At 38.3% G+C, this 22,221-nt stretch overlaps 1 pseudogene across 1 annotated transcript in view; it reads left to right on the plus strand.

Annotated features, from left to right (window-relative positions):
• Positions 1 to 19,979, plus strand: part of LOC126958787 (60S ribosomal protein L22-like) — a 40,554-nt pseudogene extending 20,575 nt beyond the window's left edge. Inside the window, exons 3-5 of the transcript XR_007727296.1 lie at positions 11,328 to 11,520; positions 13,794 to 13,911; positions 19,174 to 19,979. The product of XR_007727296.1 is annotated as a 60S ribosomal protein L22-like (transcript). The remainder of the gene's footprint in view (positions 1 to 11,327; positions 11,521 to 13,793; positions 13,912 to 19,173) is intronic.
• Positions 19,980 to 22,221: the final 2,242 nt, after the last annotated feature.

Here is a 22,221-nt window from a genome sequence, read left to right on the forward strand (position 1 = left end):
TTGTAGAGAAGGTCTAGTAGTAATAAATTCCCTCAGCTTTTGTTTATTTTGAAGTCTTAATTTCTTCATAATTTTAGAAGAACAGTTTGCCAGGTATGGTATTCTTGGTTGACCATTTTTTTTTCTTTCATCACTTTGAATATATTATGCTACTCCCTTCTAACCTGTAGTTTCTGCTGATAAATCTACTGATAATCTTATGGAAGTTTCCTTTTATGTGACAAATTGCTTTTCTCATGCTTTCAAGTTACTCTCTTTGTCTTTGACTTTAGAGTTTGATTACAATGTGTTTTGGTGTGATTCTCTTTGGATTTATTCTGGTTAGGGTTCTTTGAGCTCTTGAATCTGTATGTTCTTCTTTTTCCTCAGATTTATGAAGTTTTCAGCCATTATTTCTTCATATAAGCTCTCTGTCCCTTTCTCTCATTCTTTTTCTGAGATTTTAATAATACATATATTAGGCTTCTTGATAGTGTTTTGTAAATCCCTTGGGCTCTCTTCTCTTTTCTTCATTTTTTTTTCTTCTTGCTCCTCTGACTCAATGACTTTACATGACCTGTCTTTGAGTTTGCTATTTATTTTGCCCGATCAAGTCTGCTGTTGGATCCTTCTACTATTTTTTAGTACAGTTATTATGTTTTTCAGCTACAGAATTTGTTTGGTTCTTTTTTATAATTTCTATCTCCTTGTTGATATTCTCATTTTGTTCGTGCATCATTTCCCTGATTTTACTTAGTTGCCTATCAGTGTTCGCCCAGTCCAGTGTTTGTTATCTTTTAGATAGCATCTTTATGATAGTGTTTGTTATCCTTTTGGTAGCATCTTTATGATAGTTATTTTAAATTCCTTTTCAGGCAACTCATAGATCACATTTCTTCAGAATTGATTTCTGAAGTTTTATTTGATACATTGGGCCATATTTCTCTGTTTCTTTGGATGTCTTAAAATGTTTTGCTAGAACTTGGCCATTTGAAGACCTTTCCCAGTCTTTGGTTTCATACAGGGAAAGACCTTCACCAATCAGCTCTGCTGGAGGATCTAGGACCTCTCAAACCTTTTCTGATCTCTTACTCCTTCTGGTGTCTGCCTGTGGAACTGCGACTCTAACCTGCTACTCACCTCTGTTTTTAGTGGCTTCCAAATGCTTGACCTGGTCCTGTCAGCACTGATTTCTGTTAGGTGAGACAGAAACGAATCCCTTGGGCAGCCCCCAGATAAGCCAGAACATTCAATGCATGGCTCATTCTTCTTTTTCCATCCCTGAGGGTGAAGCCTTGGAGTAAGGGGTTTCTCCGAAGTTGCTCAGGTTTATGCCACAGAGAGGAAAGGACACAGATGGGCACGCCAGATGTTGCAAAATTGTCTATCCATTTTGCCAGAATCCCTTCTTGGTTTTACAATGACCTGGGTGCTGTAGCTTCTCAACCTGTCTCTAGAGTTCTCACAGAGTTATTCTGATCTGTATATTGTTAATTCAGTGTCTCCGTGAGGAAAGGAGGGCCTGTATCTTCCTATTCCACCATCTTACTGACAACACTCTCTCCCACTAAAACCTTTCCATCAATTCCCTTTGGATTTGAGTACCTGAATGGTATAATGTGGTTCCTTTGGTGTCCTAATGTTGAAACTAGGATGTCATCAAGGTTTAATGTGTGAAAGGGGCATTTCAGACCCAGCAAGAGACCCCTTTTCTGAACAGATGGCTATTTCCATGTTCCTCAAATTACACTGTTGACTACCACACATGTTTGAATTGTGTGGGATCACTCTGGTTGCCCTGTGAAAACTATGGAATATGGGTTCAGAATCATGGAGCTCCTGCATATGGCCAGATTTCCTTTCCCTTCTTTTTTACCCAAGATCTTTTCAGATCTGCAAAATTGCATCTGAACTCCTGCAGATTCTGCTAGTGCTACAACAGTCTGTCACCAGCCAAGCTAAGCATCCATTATTTATTCCCTGTTCTTGCATTCTGCCCCAGCCCTCCCATATGTAGTGATGCTGAGACTTTGTTGGTAAACTCAGGACTAGAGTGTGGGCCTAAGAGGAAGGTATTTGGGCACAAGGGTAGGTAGGACAGAGAGAAAAAATTAGGATGAACATACAGCTTGATTTCCTCTTAACTCTCTTACAGGAACCAGATCATCTTACACTGGGAATGTAAAATACCTGACCTGTCAAAACCAGAAATTCAGGGCTCTCTAAACTCCTCCAGTAAATAAAAGTTTAGGTTCACTGGTGGGGATTAAATAGGCTATTTAAGGATAATATTGAGAGAAACATAAAAGCACATATACCACAGACAGAATTTATTAACAGTTTCCCTTCTTTCTTTACCACAGACAGAATTTATTAACAGTTTCCCTTCTTTCTTTACCTCTTTCTTTTTTTCTTTCTTCTTCAAGTCTTTTTTTTGAGATGGAGTCTTGCCCTGTCGCCTAGGCTAGAGTACAGTGGTGCAATCTTGGCTCACTGCAACCTCTGCCTTCTAGGTTCAAGCAATTCTCCTGCCTCAGCCTCCTGAGTAGCTGGGATTACAGGCACGTGCCACCACACCCAGCTAATTTTTGTATTTTTAGTAGAGACAGGGGTTTCACTATGTTGGTCAGGCTGGTCTCGAACTCCTGACCTCGTGATCTGCCCCTGTCGGCCTCCCAAACTGCGGGGATTACAGGCACAAGCCACTGCCCGGCCCAAGTCTTTCTTTACTTTGTATTTGCCAGCAGCTAAGTTGCATTGTAGTTGACAGATACATTTTATCTTCATTAAGTACTTTTCTGTGCTAAGAAGTAAAGAGACTGCATTGTTTCAAGTTGGCTGTTACTTAAGTTTCAAAGTGAATTCCCTCTTTTCTGCCACATACTAAGTTGGCTCTGATAATGCTACTACTTTGTAATATGGGTTGATAATCATGGAGTTCCTGAATATGGCCAGATTTCCTTTCCATTTCTATTACAAAGTAGGAATGCTACTACTTTATAGCATTAACAGAGCCAACTTAGTATGTGGAAAAACAGAAGGAAGGTCTAAAGAAGAATTCAGAATCAGAATCGTTAGATCTGAATTGTGGGGCTGAAGAGCAGTTCAAAGTTGTTGTGGGAATTGGGGCCTCTCAGACAACTAGTTAGAGGGAAAGTACAAAAAAAGAGGCCAAGTATTCATTTTCTAGTCTAACCCATTAGCTTAGAGACTTTCGGGAGTACCATACTCAGGATTTATTTAAAATGTATTTTTAAAAATTATGGTTACTTCCTTTACCAATCCTCTTTCAGTAAAAAAAACAAAAACAAAAACAAAAACAAACAAACAAAAAACCAGAGAAAGGTGAAATATTTTTCTTTCTTTTTTTTCTTTTTGTCCCGATATATCTGGGGTTTGGAATTCTTCCTGAGCACTAACAAGGAAATCTAGCCAGCCTTATGCTTCTTTGAGCCAAAGGAAGAGCCAATAGAATACTGCTTGGTGAAGCAGAGGCTGCCATTGGCAAAGGAAGCTTCTGCTGTATGGAAAGGTGCTAGATTCTTCCAGAATCTAGCTGGGGAGAGTGGGGTGACTCAGTCCTTTTCCTGTACCTTTAGGGTTGAAAAATAAACCTTTCTGCCTCATTTTGGTTCTGAGCCAACCTGTAATGTTTCACCTGCCCCTTCCTCCTCAGCTACTTCCAATGCTCAGGCCAAAGAACTTGTTAAACCAAGTTGAATATAAAGTTTCTAAACTTAAATATCCTAATATTATAAAGTCAATATATAATTCAAAGCCATAATTTTAGCAGTATATCTTATGTGAAATAAAGTGTGATAAGCCGCCTTGTTATAAGAACAAATCATGGAATCTTTGTATAGATGGCCGGGGTGAGTAAGAGAAAAGGGTCCTTAGAGGTCACCTAGGCCGACGTGTGGTGATTACAGTGAAGTCTCTGAAGTTAGACTTTTCGTATTCAAATCCTGGTTCTGCCACTTGTCACTTGTGTTCATTGAGCAGGTGACAACTTCTTTAGGCTTCAGTTTCCTTCTCTTAAAAATGGGGACAATTGGCTGGGTGCAGTGGCTCATGCCTGTAATCCTAGTGCTTTGGGAGGCCAAGGTTGGCAGATTGCTTGAGCTCAGGAGTTTGAGGCCAACCTGGGTAACATGATGAATCCCCATCTCTACAAAAAAAAAAAAGAAAAAAAAAAAGCCAGGCGTGGTGGCTTGTGCCTGTAGTCCCAGCTATTTGTGGGAGCTGATGCAAGAGGATCACTTGAGCCTGGGAGGTTGAGGCTGCAGTAATCCATGTTTGTGCCATTGCACCCCAGCTTGGGTGACAAAGTGAGACCCTGTCTCAAAAAAAAAAAAAAAAGGAAAGAAAAGAAAAAGAAAAAATGGGGATAAAACTGTTGGGAGGAGTAAATGCTAAAATCCTGGTCAAGTGGTCAACTGTTTCCATTGAATTCCTAGGGCATAGTGAATACTTCACACAAGTTAGTTATTGTTGAGGTAAGTATTGTCACTGACACAAGTAAAAGATAAAAAATAGGAGCCAGGGTAGCATTGTTGTTAGAGTGTTGGCTCTGTGACCTTGGGAACACTATTTAACCTCTCTAAGCTCCAGTATCCTCTCATAGCATTGTTGTGAGGCTTACATGAAAGAATATTGTCTCTATTTAGTTTAATATCAGCCCAACGTCAGTGGTTACTATTTAGTCAAAACTGAGACACAGAGAGATTTACTGCCAAACTAGAAAAACACTGTAATGTTCCCTAAAAATGGAAGGGGGAGCAGGAGGATGTAGAGGAGTTGGTATTGAAGGAATCCCACTAACGTTTTGTGGTCAACCTAACTTACGTTTAGGCAAGGGCTTTGCCACCATGCTAGTCTGGGCTGGGCTCTTCTTTACTGGAAGAATGCCTAATTTTTTTGCAGTGATGAATTAGCGTTAGAGAAGGGAGTTCATGGGACTATTTATGTGTCTGTGGCAGCTGCAAAGAAAGGAGAGGTTCGGACATTACCCTATTTTAAACACTTAAAAAGCTAGGTGCTATTGTTTCTGAAAAACAAGGTAACCTTCATTATCACTCTAAGTCACTTTTTTCAAATGTAGCCCAGTTTGGCGATTACAGCGAGGACTCAGTGATATAATGAACTGCCTGGAATGAAAAGTGTCTAGAAAAGCTTGGCAAATAGGACTTGCTTCGTAATAAACACCAGGTTTTGGGAGGTCCTCATTTAGCAAGTAAGGCTAGGATATCAGAAAAGTATTTTAACTCAAGCCCACAGCAGGACAATAAAAAATATCTATACAACTGATTTCCTTTCATATTATTGATTCAACCACCACTGTGTTCTGCTATATCCTCAGTGGCTGCTAGGACTCCCAAGTTTATATATGGGATTCATGGATTTTTCTTAGTTATATTTGTCCTGTTGACATCTTCACTTGGAGGATCCACTGGCACTTCAAACACAACACACCTAAAACTAAACCCAACTATTCTACCCTCTTTTCCAAATTGCTCTTTCAACTGTTTTGTATCTCAGTAAATCACCCAATTGCCAAGCTAGATAATTTGAATTCTTTTTCTCCTCACCCCATGTTTTTCACCAATTCCTATTCATTCTACCTCCTAAATATCATTTTATTTAGTTAATTTATTAGTTCATTTCTTTTTACTGTTACTGTTACTTACTTAGCATAGGTCATTGTCTTTTCAGGCTTAGATTATGATAACACATTTCTAAATTGAAATCTTGCCTCCTTGTCACTTGCCTCTTTAAAATCTTTCTTTAGTGTCCCACTGCTCTCAATTCCTTGGCATAGTTTACAATGATCTTATTTCTGATTTCTGCTACAATCTTCTCTTCTCCAGTCTTCTCATATATTCTATGTTCCAGCTATTCCGAACATTTTCCATTTTCTTTTTCTCTCTTGCCTCTTGGCTTTGGTTCATGCTCTTCCTTCTGCTTGCATTTTCTTACCTCTCCTTTTCACTTGGCTAGCTCCTACTAGTCTTTCATTGTTTCTGCTTAAACATCCCTTCCTCTAGGAAGACTTCCCCTTTCTCCCATATGTGTTTAGTACCCTCTCCTCATGCTCTCAGACTACTCTGCTTCCTCCCTCATAGCTCTGATTACAATACAGTTTATGAGTGTTTTTGTCTGTATCCCTCACTAGACTGAAATGTTGAGACTATGTCTATCTTATTCACTGCTATTTCTCCATCACCCAGCACAGTGATTGGCACATTATAAATATTTTTTGAGGTTACATTGTAATACTTTTTGATTGAATTAAAAAATAATAACAAAAATATCCTTTTATAGTTTAGGGCTTTTGAGGTTAAATAAGCCACACTTAGTAATGTTAACATGCAATCAGAAATGGAAAGATCCTGAAGTTCTCTCTTGACCTGCATTCCCTGCAAGTTCATCATTGGGAATTATCATCCCGGTGCATGTAACCTATAGACAAGAGGGAGTGAGTCAAGTGCATGATGCATGAGTCTTGGGTTATAACAACAGCTTGAGGTGTCAAAAGTTTTCATTTTATACAGATTCAAGAACCTGCAAAATCACTGAGATTCTCATGAGAAAACTTAGAAATGACATTTGACCCACTATTTTGCATTGAATCACCAATAAATATTTACTGAATATGTCACAGTATGTGTTGCACCATATTCCGAATATCAGACAAAAATCCTGGCCTTTGAGCTTTTGTTCACACACACACACACACCCCCCTCTTTATTTTATTAAAAAATTTAAATTTATTGTTTTAATTGACATATTGTTATTGTACATATTTATGAGGTTTATTTTGATGTTTCAATACCTATTTATGTTGTAGAATGATCCAATTAGAGTAGTTAATGTATCACCTTTTGTATTTATCATTTCTTTGTGGTGAGATCATTCAAAAGCCCCTCCTCTAGCTATTTTATAATATATGATATTTTACTATTAATTGTATTCACCCTATTGTGCAATAGATGATCAGAATTTGTTCCTCCTATCTAATCATAACTTTATATCCATTGGCCAACCTCTCTTATCCTCCCTTCCTCATTTCTCTCCCCAGTATGTGGTAACCACTGTTCTGCTGTTTCTATTATACCAATTTTTTTTTTTTTTTTTAGATTTCACATATGAACCTGCAGTATTTCTCTTTCTGTGTCTGGCTTATTTCACTTAACATGATGTCCTCCAGTTTCATCTCCGTCATCACAGATGACAAGATTTCATTCTTTTTTATGGCTGAATAATATTCCATTGTGTCTATATACCATATTTTCTTTATCCATTTATTTGTTTTTGGACATATAGGTTTTTTCTATATCTTGTAGAATTCGGCTGTGAATCTATCTGGTCCTGGATGGGGTTTTTTTTTGTTAGAATTTTAAAATTACTGATTCAATTTCATTACTCATTGTTGGTCTGTTCAGGATTTCTGTTTCTTCCTGGTTCAATCTTGGAGGGTTGTGTGTTTCCAGGAATATATCAATTTCCTCTAGGTTTTCTAGTTTGTGTATATAAAGGTGTTCATAGTACTCTATGAGGATCTTTTGTATTTCTGCATTACCAGTTGTAATACCACTTTTCACATTTTTGGTTACACTTATTTGAATGTTCTCTTGTTTTTTCTTGTTTAACTAGAAGTCTATCAATTTTACTTATCCTTTCAAAACACCAACTTTTTGTTTTGTTTATCTTTTGTGTCATATTTTTGGTCTTGATCTCAGTTAGTTCCTCTGTCATCTTTATTTTTTTTCTTCCACTAGCTTTGGTTTTGAATTGTTCTTGTTTTTCTACTTCCTTGAGGTGTGACATTAGATTATTAATTTGTGATCTATCTTTTGATGTAAGCATGTAATGCTATAAACTTTCCACTTAAGACTGCTTTTCTTCTATCCCAGAGGTTTTGGTATATTGTGTCTTTATTTTTATTTCTTTTGATGATTTTAAAAAATTTCTGCCTCAATTTGTTTACCCAAAAGTCATTCAGGAGCAAGTGGTTTAGCTTCCAAGTTTGTGTAGTTTTGAAAGTTCCTCTTGGTATTGATTTCAAATTTTATTCCACTGTGATCTAAGAAGACACTTGATATGATTTAGGTTTTTTTAAAACAAATTATTGATACTTGCTTTGTAGCCAAACATATAGTCAATTTGGGAAAATGTTCCATGTAGAGATGAGAAGAACGCATATTCTATGGTTGTTGGATAGGATGTTCTTTAGATGTCCATTAGGTCCATTTGGTCTAGAGTCCAGTTGAAGCCCAGAGTTTCTTCGTTGATTTTCTGGCTCAGTGATCTGTCTAGTGCTGTCAGTAGGATGCTGAAGTCCTCCACTATTATTGATACTCTGTTGAAGCAGCACGAAATGGATTAAGATATCCCCAATATCCAAACAGAGAAATGCTTGCAAAACTTTGAATATGTCAGGGTGCTTTATGCTCACATATTTCCTTTCCTCTTCCTTTCTCCTTTCTTCTTCCCTCTCACATGTCATCTCGTATATGAAACCGTTGCTGAAAACCCCACCTTGTTGCCGTCATTATTTTCTAGGTAGAATATTTTAATGCCTAGAGTATAGTAATAAATATTCACAATGATTAATTTTTGAACAAATAAACAAATGGGTATGCCCCTCATTCACTAGTAGGGAAATGTTTTTTGGCAGGAGTGGTGGCTCAAGCCTGTAATCCTAGCACTTTGGAAGGCCAAGGTAGGAGAATTCCTTGAGTCCAGGAGTTTGAGACCAGCCTGGGCAACATAGTGAGAATCCATCTCTACAATTTTTTTTTTAAAGTTAGCTTGGCATGGTGGTGCATGCCTGTAGTCCCAGTTACTCAGGAGGCTGAAGTGGGAGGATTGCTTGAGCCTGGGAGGTTGTGGCTGCTGCGAGCCGTGATTGCGCCACTGTACTATAACCTAGGTGACAAAGCAGGACACTATCTCAGAAAAAAAAAAAAAAAAAAAAAAAAAAAGGTCAAATATGTTTTTAAGGCTACACCCCTGTCTAGGAGAGCTTGTTCCTTCCTAATGGGTTTCAATTACCCCCTCTACATAACTAACTTCCAAAAGTTCCAGTTCTGTATCTCTTATTGCTTCCCAGATATTCTGATGGGAGAAATAAACCAGAGGCAGGGATAGTAATCAGAAGTCTATTACAATAATCTAAGTGAGAGGTGATAAGAATGAAAATTGGGGACACGTTTAAGAGATATCTGAGCTATGAGTTGCCTCCAAGGCAGATGGGGGAGACTCTTGCCAGTGCTCTGAAATTACACAGCATGTGCTACTGCCTACTTTTCCTGTGGTGAAGACTGACACAGTGAATGCTGACAGGACTGAGGAAGGTCAAATATTTTCAGAGCCCCATTCTTTTTTCCTTTATTTTTCTTTTCAAAGTCTGATGGGTAGGGAATCAGCAGAGTTAGGAAATGAAAAAGAAAATTTCAATTTCTCTTTTCTGTACCCAAGCCCTGGGTCCGATGTTTGGTCTTTGCTTCCCAGATATATAAAATCAAAATAGCCAGTGCCCCTAGAAATTGCCTGACATTAAACCAAAACATCCCCTTACGCTGTTTATTCACAATGTATGGCTTTTGGCAGATTGGCATACTGGACCTGAATTCACCTCTATTTATTACCAGATATGGATACTCTTGGAGCGTGGGTCCAGGACTCAGTCCCATGTGTGATATTTCAGGCTCTCCCATAGGCAATTACAAGGTGTTGCATGGCAGGCCTCATAAGAGGAGCTGGTCTCCCCACATCTAACTTATTGTACCACCAGTGCATTGTAGTTTTCTGGAAGGAGTTGCAGTTGAGGACTTAGGCTCCTTTGAGCTGCAGTGCTAAGTATGCATAACTGCATTTCCAGCTCAGGCACCTCCATTCAGAAGCCTCTTGACTGGGGCCTCTCTTGAGATACTTCCCAGGCACCTCTGCTGAGACCTTGTTATTGTGGGCCTTGGCTGAGACAGTTTTATCCATTTTGACTCCAGACCTTTTCACTCCTAGCTCTTCTCCCCCTTTCTTTCCATGGCCCTATAAGTCCATAAAAAGCAGGAATCTTTTGTTTGGGGCTCCTCGGAAATGAAATTATTTCCCTTACCTGTGCTTCCATTTGACCATTGCCTGGCACTGTTCTATTGGGAAAAAACAGTAGGGAACCAGTGCCTTTCTCTTTTGACTCTTGCCTGCACTGTCACAACCAATGAATTGATAGTTATTTTCAGTTTGGCTTGTTGTCTTAATTGGTCACCTCAACACATGGTAGCCTGGCACACATCTGTTTGGTTTCCCTGTCTTTTAAGTAGGAATATTACATTTTAACCCTCTTTTATTATGGGCTCTGTGCTCTTTGAAATGAGAAATTTAATTATTTTTATGATTATTATTACTTTGAGACAGGGTCTTGCTTTGTCATACAAGCTGGAGTGCAGTGGCGCAATCACAGCTCACTGCAGCCTTGACCTCCCCAGGCTCAGGTGATCCTCCCACCAGACTAATTTTCATATATATGAAAATATGAAAAACTATATAAAATACATATATTTTATATATAACTATATTATATATTATTTATGTATTTATATATTATATATTATATATATTACATTATATAATATAAAATATAAATATAAACCATCCCACTACTGATCAGCATGGGAGTTTTGACAGAGGTTTCCAACCTGGGCCGGTTCACTCCTCCTCAGGCAACCTGATTGTCCCCTGCTCACAAGGGGTCATTATATAATATATAGAATAACACATAGACATGTGTAATATATTATATATTACTTATATAATATATATTATATATTATATATATATTATGTATATATATATATTTGTGGAGACGGGGTTTCGTCATGTTGCCTAGGCTAGTCTCCAACTCCTGGGCTCAAGCTATCTGCCCACGGTTTCCCAGAGTGCTGGGATTACGGGCATGAGTCACCATACCCAGCTGAGAACTTTTATTGAATATACCATATATTCTACATTTTCTTTTCATTTTAGTGAGATGCAAATATTAGAAGAAAAGAACAAAGAATTCAGATGTACATTAGACTACATTTGATTGTATAATAAAACCTCTAAAATGAGACAAATATTTTTCTTGGCTCACAGAATAATGTGACTAATTTTAGCCAGATGGAGTATGATTATGAATTAGCTACATGTAAATGAGATTTGAGACACTAAGCAATGACCCACTTCATAACTTTAAATTATACAGATGAGAGTCTTTGCCCCATGGTGGTTTAATTATTTTCTTGGAAGACATTACACATCTTCATTCAGAAGCTTAATGAATTTTACAATTACTCTTTCCTCTGAAGTCACAAGTGATGATGCCCCATCTGGATTGGTAAAGAACTCACAGCAAGAAAAATTATTGATGTGGAAAAACTCAGGACAGCATTCCTTGGTGACCACTTACCACTTTTGCATTTGCCCAGCAGCCCATTGAAGCGCTTGCACCTGTGTGCCTGGGGAAGCTGGGGAGAATATATCTTCTTTTACCCCTCCAAGGTCTGTATCTTTATTACTTTGATAGTTTCTGCCTTAGTTTAGTTCACCATCACCTCTCGTCTGGATTATTAGGAACTATTCCTTAATATGCATCCAATCCACCCTCCACCCTGACATCTGAGTTCTCATTCTCCAAATGCAAGCCTTCATTGATTAGCCAGTGCCTTCAGGATCAAGTCAAAATTCCTAAGTGCAGAAGAGCCCTAGCAAACTAGACCCAAATGTCCCTTCCAGTCTCGTCTTCCAGCACTGTCACATTGTATGCACAAGGCACCATGTATTTGCTCCTCTTGGAAGAAAATCCCTCCCACTTCTGTGACTCTTTACCAGCTCCTCACTCTCCTCCAGCCAGAGAAAAGCATCCTTTCCCTTTCCTCTACCAGAAAAATCATACTCAACTTTCAATACCTAGTTCAAATTTCAGTTGCTGTGTTCAATATGTTAGAGGCAGAACAGCAAAATGGGAAAGAGTAAGGATTCTGGACACTTGTGCTCCTCCATTGATCACATTTGTAAGATTGAGTGACTTGTTTAACTTTCCTAAGTTTCTGTTTTCTTACATGTAAGTTGGAGACTTAACAGTAACTACCACATCAGGTTATTGGGAGGATTAAATGTGACAATATTTCTAAAGTACTTAGGACTGTGCCTGGCATATCATAGGTACTTAACATGTAAACATTAACTATTATTCTAGTTTTGCTGCCATTTTCTCAACCCAGTTATATTTTGGCTTAGCTGACTTTAAGAAACTTAATTTAATTAATTAATTTATTTTTGAGACAGGGTCTCGTTATGTTGCCCAGGCTGGGGTGCAGGAGCTGTTCACAGGCGCCATCCCACTACTGATCAGCAGGCGAGTTTTGACAGAGGTTTCCAACCTGGGCCAGTTCACTCCTCCTCAGGCAACCTCATTGTTCCCTGCTCACAAGGGTCATCATATTGATGCCAGACTTAGTGCAGACATCCAGTGGGCTTCAGGCACTACAGACTAGAACTCCTGGACTCAAGCAATACTCCCCTTAGTCTCCCAAGTAACTGGGACTACTAGCATGCACTACCACACCCAATTAAAATGGCTTTTATACCTAGAATTGTATTAGCTTGGGTGAATCGAATAACCAAAGTAACAGCATTACCAACTCTAGTTCATTTATTCCTTAATATTTACCACAGCTGTATCTCATGGAGTGTGGTTTGAACAAGTTGTATTGAACTGCCGTGTGGCAGTGACCCTTGTAAGTATAACTCTGTCAAGAACTATTAATCTGGGCTCAAGCTTTTGTATTTTGGGAATTCTGAGAGTCTGGTCAGGTATTTCTAGTGCTTTGCTTTAATAATAAGAAATATGAACATCACCAAATAATTTAAAGATTCTACTTGTTCCTTGAGAGGGCAAAGCAACTCCTAAATGCCGAAGAAGATGAAAAACTAAAGAAGGAGGTGGACAAATCCAGTTGGTTGGTTTTGGGTAATTTATTATGGGGAACTTATGGACAGAAGTGTGGTTTTGGGCATACGCAAGATAGGTAGATCTCTGTACTTTAAGCCCCAGACCCAGGGCTTATATTTTGAGAAGAAAGCATACATGCTCTGGAAGCCAGTTTTGGGCATCACAGCCTGTGATTTCTGTGACAACAAGCGTTGTTTTGGAGGAAACCTACAATAAGTAGATGTTTCTATATAAAGAGTAATACATCAGCTAGCCATTTTGGAAGCATTCCCAAACTCAGGGTTAATTAGAAGTTACATGGCAGATTCGCCTTTAAAATAAAGTAACTCTTGTCCCCATAATACCTTTGTAAAATCTTCCTACCTATGTTGGCTATGCCTGTATGGAGACAAATACTTTTATTGAATTTATACATACAAGGCTTATTTTCATTACCACTTCGAACTTATTCAATCTAATTTCATATCTGATTTATTTCCATTTCAACTATACCTCAAAGTCAAATTTATTTTCATTCTATATTAAAATATACAATGATCACTATGATTTCCAATCTTGCTTTTGAGATCTGACAAATTCTTATGTGAAAATATAGTTTTCTGGTAAGAGGAGTAATAGATTTGCAACAAAAATTATGAATTACTTGTTTTGATGTATATATGTGTATGTGTATGTCTTATTCATCTAAAACACAACCTTAAGCATGTTAAGAATAGAAGCCTTTCCCCATTATTCCACACCTCCAATGGGGGCTTTAGAGTTGACTGATATTCTATAAAATTACAACATCTATTACATCACTTTTCACTTTGTATTACAGTATTGGATTATATGGCCATTCTGTACCTGCCCACAACTGAGAGCTGAATGCATAAATAAATGAAGACTGAAATGGTTTGTTTGAGTGATTTGTCCATGAATCAGACAAATATTTTCAGGTTTGTACATAGCATATATTTTTTAAAGCCCTGAATGTTAACACATATACAATATGGTTTTACGTTGTTTACATGGGTTTACTATATATCCAAAAATTATATACATTGATACTCTTCATTTGCTTATACCTTGAAGATAACGTATAGCACAAACTGGAGACAAGAAAAGACACTGTATTATAAAGTATATTATTTTCAACCTTTTTTTTCCCCTGCTGTTAAGGTTTATTTGGCTGATAGTGAAGTTTTAAAATCTTCCTATATTTTTTATTTTTATTTTTATTTTTTTGTTTTTGAGACAGAGTCTTCCTCTGTCACCCAGGCTGGAGTGCAGTGGCATGATCTCAGCTCACTGCAATGCCTGCCTTCTGGATTCAAGCGGCTCTCCTGCCTCAGCCTCCTAAGTAGCTGGGATTACAGGCGCACACCACCACACCAGGCTAGTTTTTGTATTTTTTAGTACAGACAGGGTTTTACCATATTGGCCAGGCTGGTCTCAAACTCCTGACCTCAGGTGATCCGCCTGCCTCGGCTTCCCAAAGTGTTGGGATTATAGGCATGAGCCACTGTCCCAGCCTAAAATCTTCTTTTAATCCTGATCTGTGAAATGACATTGAATCTTACTCTTGGCCACCCACAGAAATGTAAAGAATTAGCTCACTTTATGTATGAAAATCACATAAAGCCATACTCACATGGACAGACACTGGTGGGGGAAGGGTCATTTTCATCTGGCAGGAAATGGAACAAAAACCCAGAAATTTTTTCCTATTAATAAATATCTTGTAAATGTTCTTATATAAATATACACCATACATGAGCCTATGAAAATAAAATATTTCTTTATGTCCACATATTATAGATTTAGAAATAAATATAAACTTCAGGAAAACTCAACAGGAGATAATTATAAGAGAATACAAACAACATAATTACTAGGAAGACAAGCCTGGGGTCAGGATTACCAGGTGACCAATCCCAGGGGAAAATAACATGAAGGTGAATTGGGATATAGAGTCAGCTATATAGATTCATCCAATTAGCCAAATGCCTGGGCAGCTAGGTGTCTGAGAAGTAGTGGAATTGAACATGATATTTTATGGTGGCTTAAGAAAATTTCCTAACAAGTCAACAGAGAAATGATGAAGAGTAGGGGACTATTTGCTGACATGTTATTTCCTGTTTCCTGCCTTCCCCCTACCCGCCTATTTGTCTCCAACTAAAATTTCATTAATCACCAATTGTCAGCATCTGCAGAATAACAAACTTTTGTTTAGTTTTTTTTTTTTTTTTACATATTCTAATCTTGCTTGCACATGAGTAGAATTTTTCAGATAAATGTATATTTGTGTGTATGCATGTGTGCATACACATTTGCTGTCCTGTGTGTGGGTTAAGGGTGTGAGTGAGGATAGAGACACAATAACATTCCAAGTTTCCAGGTAGAATGATGTCCAAAGACCCAGAGACATAAACATCTCAAGCAGTTTGGGGATCTGTGAGAAGCTCAGTGTTGCTGGGGTTCAGTGTGTGCAGTGGTGATTTGGGGTTGAGAGATAATGCTGAAAAGTAGGTTGGGGCCCATTTACATTTCATGTTGTGGGCTGAAAATAGAGTTGGTAAAGCTTTTAGAGCAAGAAAACACTATTTATAGAAAAATTACCCTGGCAACAATGTTCAGGCAAGACAGAATGGGCATTGGGATGGAAAGAATAGCAGTGAAGATGCAGAGGAGAAGCCTGATTTGAGACAGGAGCCTGAGAAGACTTGGCACTAGATTAGTGAGGGAGGTAAGGAAGAGGGAGTGGCAAGGTTTCTTAGTAAGATCAAGAATACAGGTAAGAGTGAATCTCTTGTACTTTGAAACAGAACAGCAAGTTGGGGCTATCCAGTATGCAGTTACAAATATGTTCCTGGGGCTCAGGAGAGAGGTCTAGATTAGGCTGTTTTGTGAGCCATGATAACATAGATGAAAACTGCAGCCACAGTGTGAATGAAATCGAGAGAGGAGAGTGAAAAGCAGGAAGATAGGAAAGATGAGGGTAGGTCTGAAGATTAGAGGTCTTACAGGTAAAATAGAGGAAGAGAAGCCCGTGTAAGGAATAGAAAAGGAATAGTCTGAGAGGTGGCAGAAATACTAGTGGAGGGTAGTGCCATGGAGACCAAGAAAAAAGACAGTATTGAGAAGTTGGGGTGTCTAACACTTCCAGATTCTGTATCCAGCATTTAGAGGATGCATTGCTTTCTTAAGCACACATGATCATATAAGGCATGAAGCAAATCTAAACAAAAATTAAAGAATAGGTATTATGTAGAACATGTTCCTTGAGGACAATGCAATTGAGTTAGAAGTTAATAACAGGCTGGGCATGGTGGCTTGTGCCTGTAATCCCAGCACTTTGGGAGGCCGAGGCAGGTGGATCATCTTAGGCCAGGAGTTTGAGACCAGCCTCACCAACATGGTGAATCCCTGTCTCTACTAAAAATACAAAAAAATAGCTGGGTGTGGTGGTGCGCACCTTTAGTCCCAGCTACTGGGGAGGCTGAGGCAGGAGAATTGTGATGGAGTGAGAGTCTGTCTCAAAAAAAAAAAAGTTAATAACAAAAAGATAATTTTTAAAATTTTACATACTTTGGAATTAAAAAATGACTCACAAATCAAAGAAAAAATCAAAACTTAAAAAAACACTTAGAACTAAATGATAAAGAAAATACTATACATCAATACTTAAGGTATACAATGAAAGTGTTTCTTTGGGGGAAAATTTATAGCCTTACATGCTTACTTAAGAAATGAATAGAAGGCCGGGCATGGTGGCTCACACCTGTAATCCTAGCACTTTGGAAGGCCAAAGGGAGGGGTGGGGGCAGATCACTTGAGGTCAGGAGTTCGAAACCAGCCTGGCCAACATGGTGAAACCCTGTTTCTACTAAAAATACAAAAAAAAATTGGCCAGGCTTGGTGGTGGGCACCTGTAACCCAGCTACTTGGGAGGCTGAGGTAGGAGAATTGCTTGAATTCTGGAGCTTGCAGTGAGCCGAGATCGCACCACTGCACTGCACTCCAGCCTGACAACAGAGGGAGACTCTGTCAAAACATAGAAAGAAAGAAAGAAAGAAAGAAAGAAAGAAAGAAAGAGAGAGAGAGAGAGAGAGAAAGAAAAGAAAGGAATAGAAGCTGAAGATTAATTTATTAATGTTCATCTCAATAAATTAGAAAAAGAACAACAGAATAAAGCCAAAGGAAATAGAATAAAAATATGAACACAAAATGAACAGAAATAAGTGAAACAGAAAAAATACAATAGAATGAATTAATCAAGATAAAAGTTCATTCTTTAAAAATAGAATCAAATTGGATAAATCTTTGGTGACATTCATCATGAAAAAAAAAGAAGAAATATAATTAAAAAGGGAGACATGGGTTTAGATGTAGCCCAGATTAAAAGGAGAATATGAGAATACATTGAGCTATTTTAATTACTGATAAGGTCCCAGAATTACTACTTTCTTCCCTGCATTTTTCTTCAGGAAACTGTCTAATCCTCTACCCACAGATCCTTAACAGTAAAGCAAGAACTACCAGCGGATTTCCAATATATTGCCACAGCCACCTCCTTTTCAGGGTTTGCTGGGATTGTTACTTCAGATACAGCAATTTGACTTTGAGCCCCTACCTGCTGTATTGAGTTGGCGGTCAAGCATCTTCCTTGGGATGCTTCTCTTTGCTCTGCTCCAGAATTAACCAAGCATCTCAGGGACATACACACCCCAAAGAGTGTGGGGGTTATTAAATATTTTCTAATGACATACTGGAGTATGATGATCTAGTTTGCCTTTGTTATTGCTTTTTGATGCCTTGATGGAGTCTTACTTAAAGTTAGCACTGTGTAATCTCATGGGCCCTTGACAACTATCCTGCAACGAGAGGAAAATCCACAAAGGTTCTTTGAGGGAAGATGATTCTGTGTGGACTAAGCTTATTTGTACTCTATGTTTAGGATTCTAGAGTTAAAGCTTTGTGATTAGATTTTTTTGGTTTATGATTACAGCCACTTCCTAAGGTGAACAGCTGCTTTCAGAATTACTGCCATAGGTCAGGTTTTGGCATTTGCCTTAAGGAGTTGTGTAGCTTTTCTTGTAACCCTTAAATCACAAAAAAATTGGTACCATACCTCTCCCTAGACCACTGGGGCCAATCTCAGAGTTTCCAAGGTAACTTTTCAGAGATAATTCCTCAGTATTTCTAAGGCAATTTTCTGCTCTCCTTTGTATAATGAAGTAGCTGGACTTTTCCTCACTAAATAAGTAGAAAAAACACCTCACACATTTGTCATTTGCTAAAATAGTTTCTTGATAGGACACCAAACAAAATATAACCATGTTGTTTTTATTTAGAATATTAGTATAAATAAAGTCGTGCACTTGGCATTATTCTAACGTCAGGGGAGATTTTAAGAATTTTCTTATAACTTCCCATAAATAAATTTCTATTAGCAATTTCACATTTCATTTATTATTGAATTAATGAAGTTTATTATTTATCTGAGGGCCATCATATCATCCATTCATTTATACATGAATTTGTTCATTCAACAAATATTTGTTGAACACCTACTATATCAAAAACACCCTGCCAGAGACTAAGTAAGTAACAGGCAAACAGAGACACGACCATGTCCTCACAGAGTTTACAGTCTAGAAATTTTATTTAGAAAAGTTTCTGAATTCAGGACATGCAATTATAGAGGTATTCCTATAGGACACACATTTCTATAGGTACAGAATGGGATGACATGACATGTGTAAGTTTACAATATTGGAGAGAATGTTAGAGAAAGAAAAACGTAGTAATGAGGATCATGGTGTCAGGTATTTAAAGACAGCATGTGTGAAGAAAAGCTGTTTTTTTAGATGGTGATCTTATAGAGGAAGATGAGTACCACATATTATCAATTATCCATGGGCATCATTTCATCTTTAACCAATCAGAAATCATTCCCACTTCCTTACTAAAGATCTTGGTTTTTTCTCTTTTACTTGCATTCTCACACTTATGTATTAAATTATCTAAGTTTCCAAATCATAAAGCCTCAAAATGTCATACTGTGTATAGGGGAGGCAGGTACACATTTTAATATATCCTACAGAAAAGAGATTACACCAGTATTACTGATTTTATGGAGGAGACAGTACATAGCAATTTTGTGTGCGTGCATGTGTTTTAACACAATAAAATCTTATTTCTTGCTTTGAATCCAGTTTAGGTCAGCAAGGTGGCTCAGCACCTGTGGTCAGTCATTCAGAGACCCCACCCCCGCAACTCCCTATGACCACCACTTTCAATCCATGACCTTAGGTTTTCTGGCATCTAGCTGGTGAATACAGAGAGAGAAGATGAAGATGGAACCAGTGTTTTTTGCTATCTTGGTCTGGAGGTAACACTTATCACTTCCATTCACAGTCCCTTGATGAGAACTGGCTACGTAGCTCCATCCAGGTGCAACAGTGGTGGAAAATATAGCTTAGCTGTATACCCAAGTAGCTAATAAGTTTGGTGAGAAGCTAGCTCATCTGCTTCAGTCAGTCTCCTCATTTAAAAATGGGAGTAATACTTTCTAACTCGGCTGCGGCCATGGCTCCTGTGAAAAAGCTTGTGGCGAAGGGGGCAAAAAAAAAGAAGCAGGTTCTGAAGTTCACTCTTGATTGCACCCACCCTGTAGAAGATGGAATCATGGATGTTGCCAATTTTGAGCAGTTTTTGCAAGAAAGGATCAAAGTAAATGGAAAAGCTGGGAACCTTGGTGGAGGGGTGGTGACCATCGAAAGGAGCAAGAACAAGATCACCGTGACATCTGAGGTGCTTTCTCCAAAAGGCATTTGAAATATCTCACCAAAAAACATTTGAAGAAGAATAATCTACATGACTGGTTGCGCGTGGTTGCTAACAGCAAAGAGAGTTATGAATTACGTTACTTCCAGATTAACCAGGACGAAGAAGAGGAGGAAGATGAGGATTAAATTTCATTTATCCAGAATATTTTGTATGATTTCTTGAATAAAACTTGGGAACCAAAAAAAAAAAAAAATTGGGAGTAATAGCTTCTGCCTCATAAAATTGTTTCAAGGGAACAACTAGATAGTTCATCAAAGTGCTTAGCACGGTGCCTCATCCATAGTAAGTGGCTCAATAAGCACAACAAATACTTTTGACATCCATAAGCAAATTTCCAGTCAGAACTAATACCTTCATGGCATTCTACTCTTTCAAATCTTTTAATAGCTTCCTATGTTCTTTGAATAAAAAATAAATTATTGACCAGGCTCTCTATCATCTGGCCCCTGCCTTCATTCCCAGTCTCTTTTCCCACCATTCATCCTTCACTCGTACAACCTGGCTTACACCAGCCTTTCTATGGTTCTCAGACCAACCCCTTTCCCACTGTAGGGTCCATGGTCCCCTCTGCCTGAAATGCGTGTGCCCCAGCTCTTCACATGAGTGATTTGCTTTCATCATCCAGGTCTCATCTCAGGTATCACTTCCTCAGAGAGTCCTGTTCTGTCTGTCCTATCCAAAGTGGCTTCCTCACTATCTTGTCTTCTCTTGTTTTTGTTACCACAATCTGTAACACTTTTTAATTTATATTTCATTATTAATTGAAACAATTAATATATAATAAATAGAGATGGGATCTCGCTATGTTGACCAGGCTGGTCTCCAGCTCCTGGGCTCAAGCGATCCTCCCATCTTGGCCTCCCAAAGTGCTAGGATTACAGGGGTGAGGCTGTAATGCTCTTCTTTATTTGTTTACTTGTTCATGGTCTTTATTTTCCACCAGAGCTGTTGGCTCCTTGAAGCCAGGGGCTTTGTCTGTTTACTGCTTTATCCTCTGCAATGAGAGCTGCAATGAGGTGTTAAATACCTGATGATTGACTGATGAATAGGTGAACAATTTTAAGATAAACTGGAGGTATTCTCTTTGAGTCTTTCACATTACCTATCAACATATTCACATTTCCCTATGATTATTTCCATATCCCCTTCTACGTAGGGTTCTAGCTCTAGCCTTCCTTCTCAGCCAAGCTTCTTGAAAGCACAGTTTACACACCATGCCACCTCCTTTTACTGCTGAAAATATCTTCCTCTGGCTTCTTCCCCTTCCTACCATTCCACAAAAATTATTCTTGTTATGGGCATCCAATTTACCAAATCCAAGGCCTGCTTCTTGGCCATTACCTTACCTCGCTTGTTTTCTTGATGCTGTTGAGTATACCCTCCTTCCTGAAACTTTTCTGCTTTGACTTCATATTCCCATAGATCCCAGTGTATAGCAGTGGTTTTCAACCAGGGATAGTTTTGCTGGAGAGGTGGGGGGAGCTATTGGCATCTAGTTTGTAGAAGCCAGAAATGCTATTAAACATCCATCCATCTTCAGCAAAGAATGATCTGGCCCAAAATATCCATAGCGCAAAGCCTAAGAAAACCTGGTTAACAGGATGTCCTATAGATACTTAATGAACAACATGGTCATGTTCAGAAATAAATCACTACCTCTTTTCTCACCTACTAATTTGTTACTTGTTATTCCTAATCTGATTAATGATATTTATCTTATAAACTAGTATCTCTAATATCATTTTCAATTCCTCCCTCTCCCTCATCAGGCCCATTTATTAGTCACTAATTCCCTTTTGATTCTGTCACCTAAATATCTTTAATCCTGTCTTTCTCCTCAGCTACCACTCTTTGTATTAGTATAGACATTATTTAGCTTGCAAGAATCTCCTAAATGCACTCCCTGCTTTGAGTCTTACAAACACCTCCAACTCATTCTCCTCAAGTAATCTTTCTTTCTTTCTTTTTTTTTTTTTTTTTTGCATTTTCTTTCTTTTTTTAATTTTATTATACTTTAAGTTCTAGGGTACATGTGCACAACGTGCAGGTTTGTTACATATGTATACATGTGCCATGTTGGTGTGCTGCAACCATTAACTCGTCATTTACATTAGGTATATCTCCGAATGCTGTCCCTCCCGCCACCCCCACACCACAATAGGACCCGCTGTGTGATGTTCCCCTTCCTGTGTCCAAGTGATCTCATTGTTCAATTCCCACCTATGAGTGAGAACATGCCGTATTTGGTTTTCTGTTCTTGCAACAGTTTGCTGAGAATGGTGGTTTCCAGCTGCATCCATGTCCCTACAAAGGACATGAACTCATGCTTTTTTATGGCTGCATAGTATTCCATGGTGTATATGTGCCACATTTTCTTAATCCAGTCTGTCACTGATGGACATTTGGGTTGATTC

This window comes from Macaca thibetana, chromosome 7 (assembly GCF_024542745.1).
Source record: "Macaca thibetana thibetana isolate TM-01 chromosome 7, ASM2454274v1, whole genome shotgun sequence".
Classification (NCBI taxonomy): Eukaryota; Metazoa; Chordata; class Mammalia; order Primates; family Cercopithecidae; genus Macaca; species Macaca thibetana.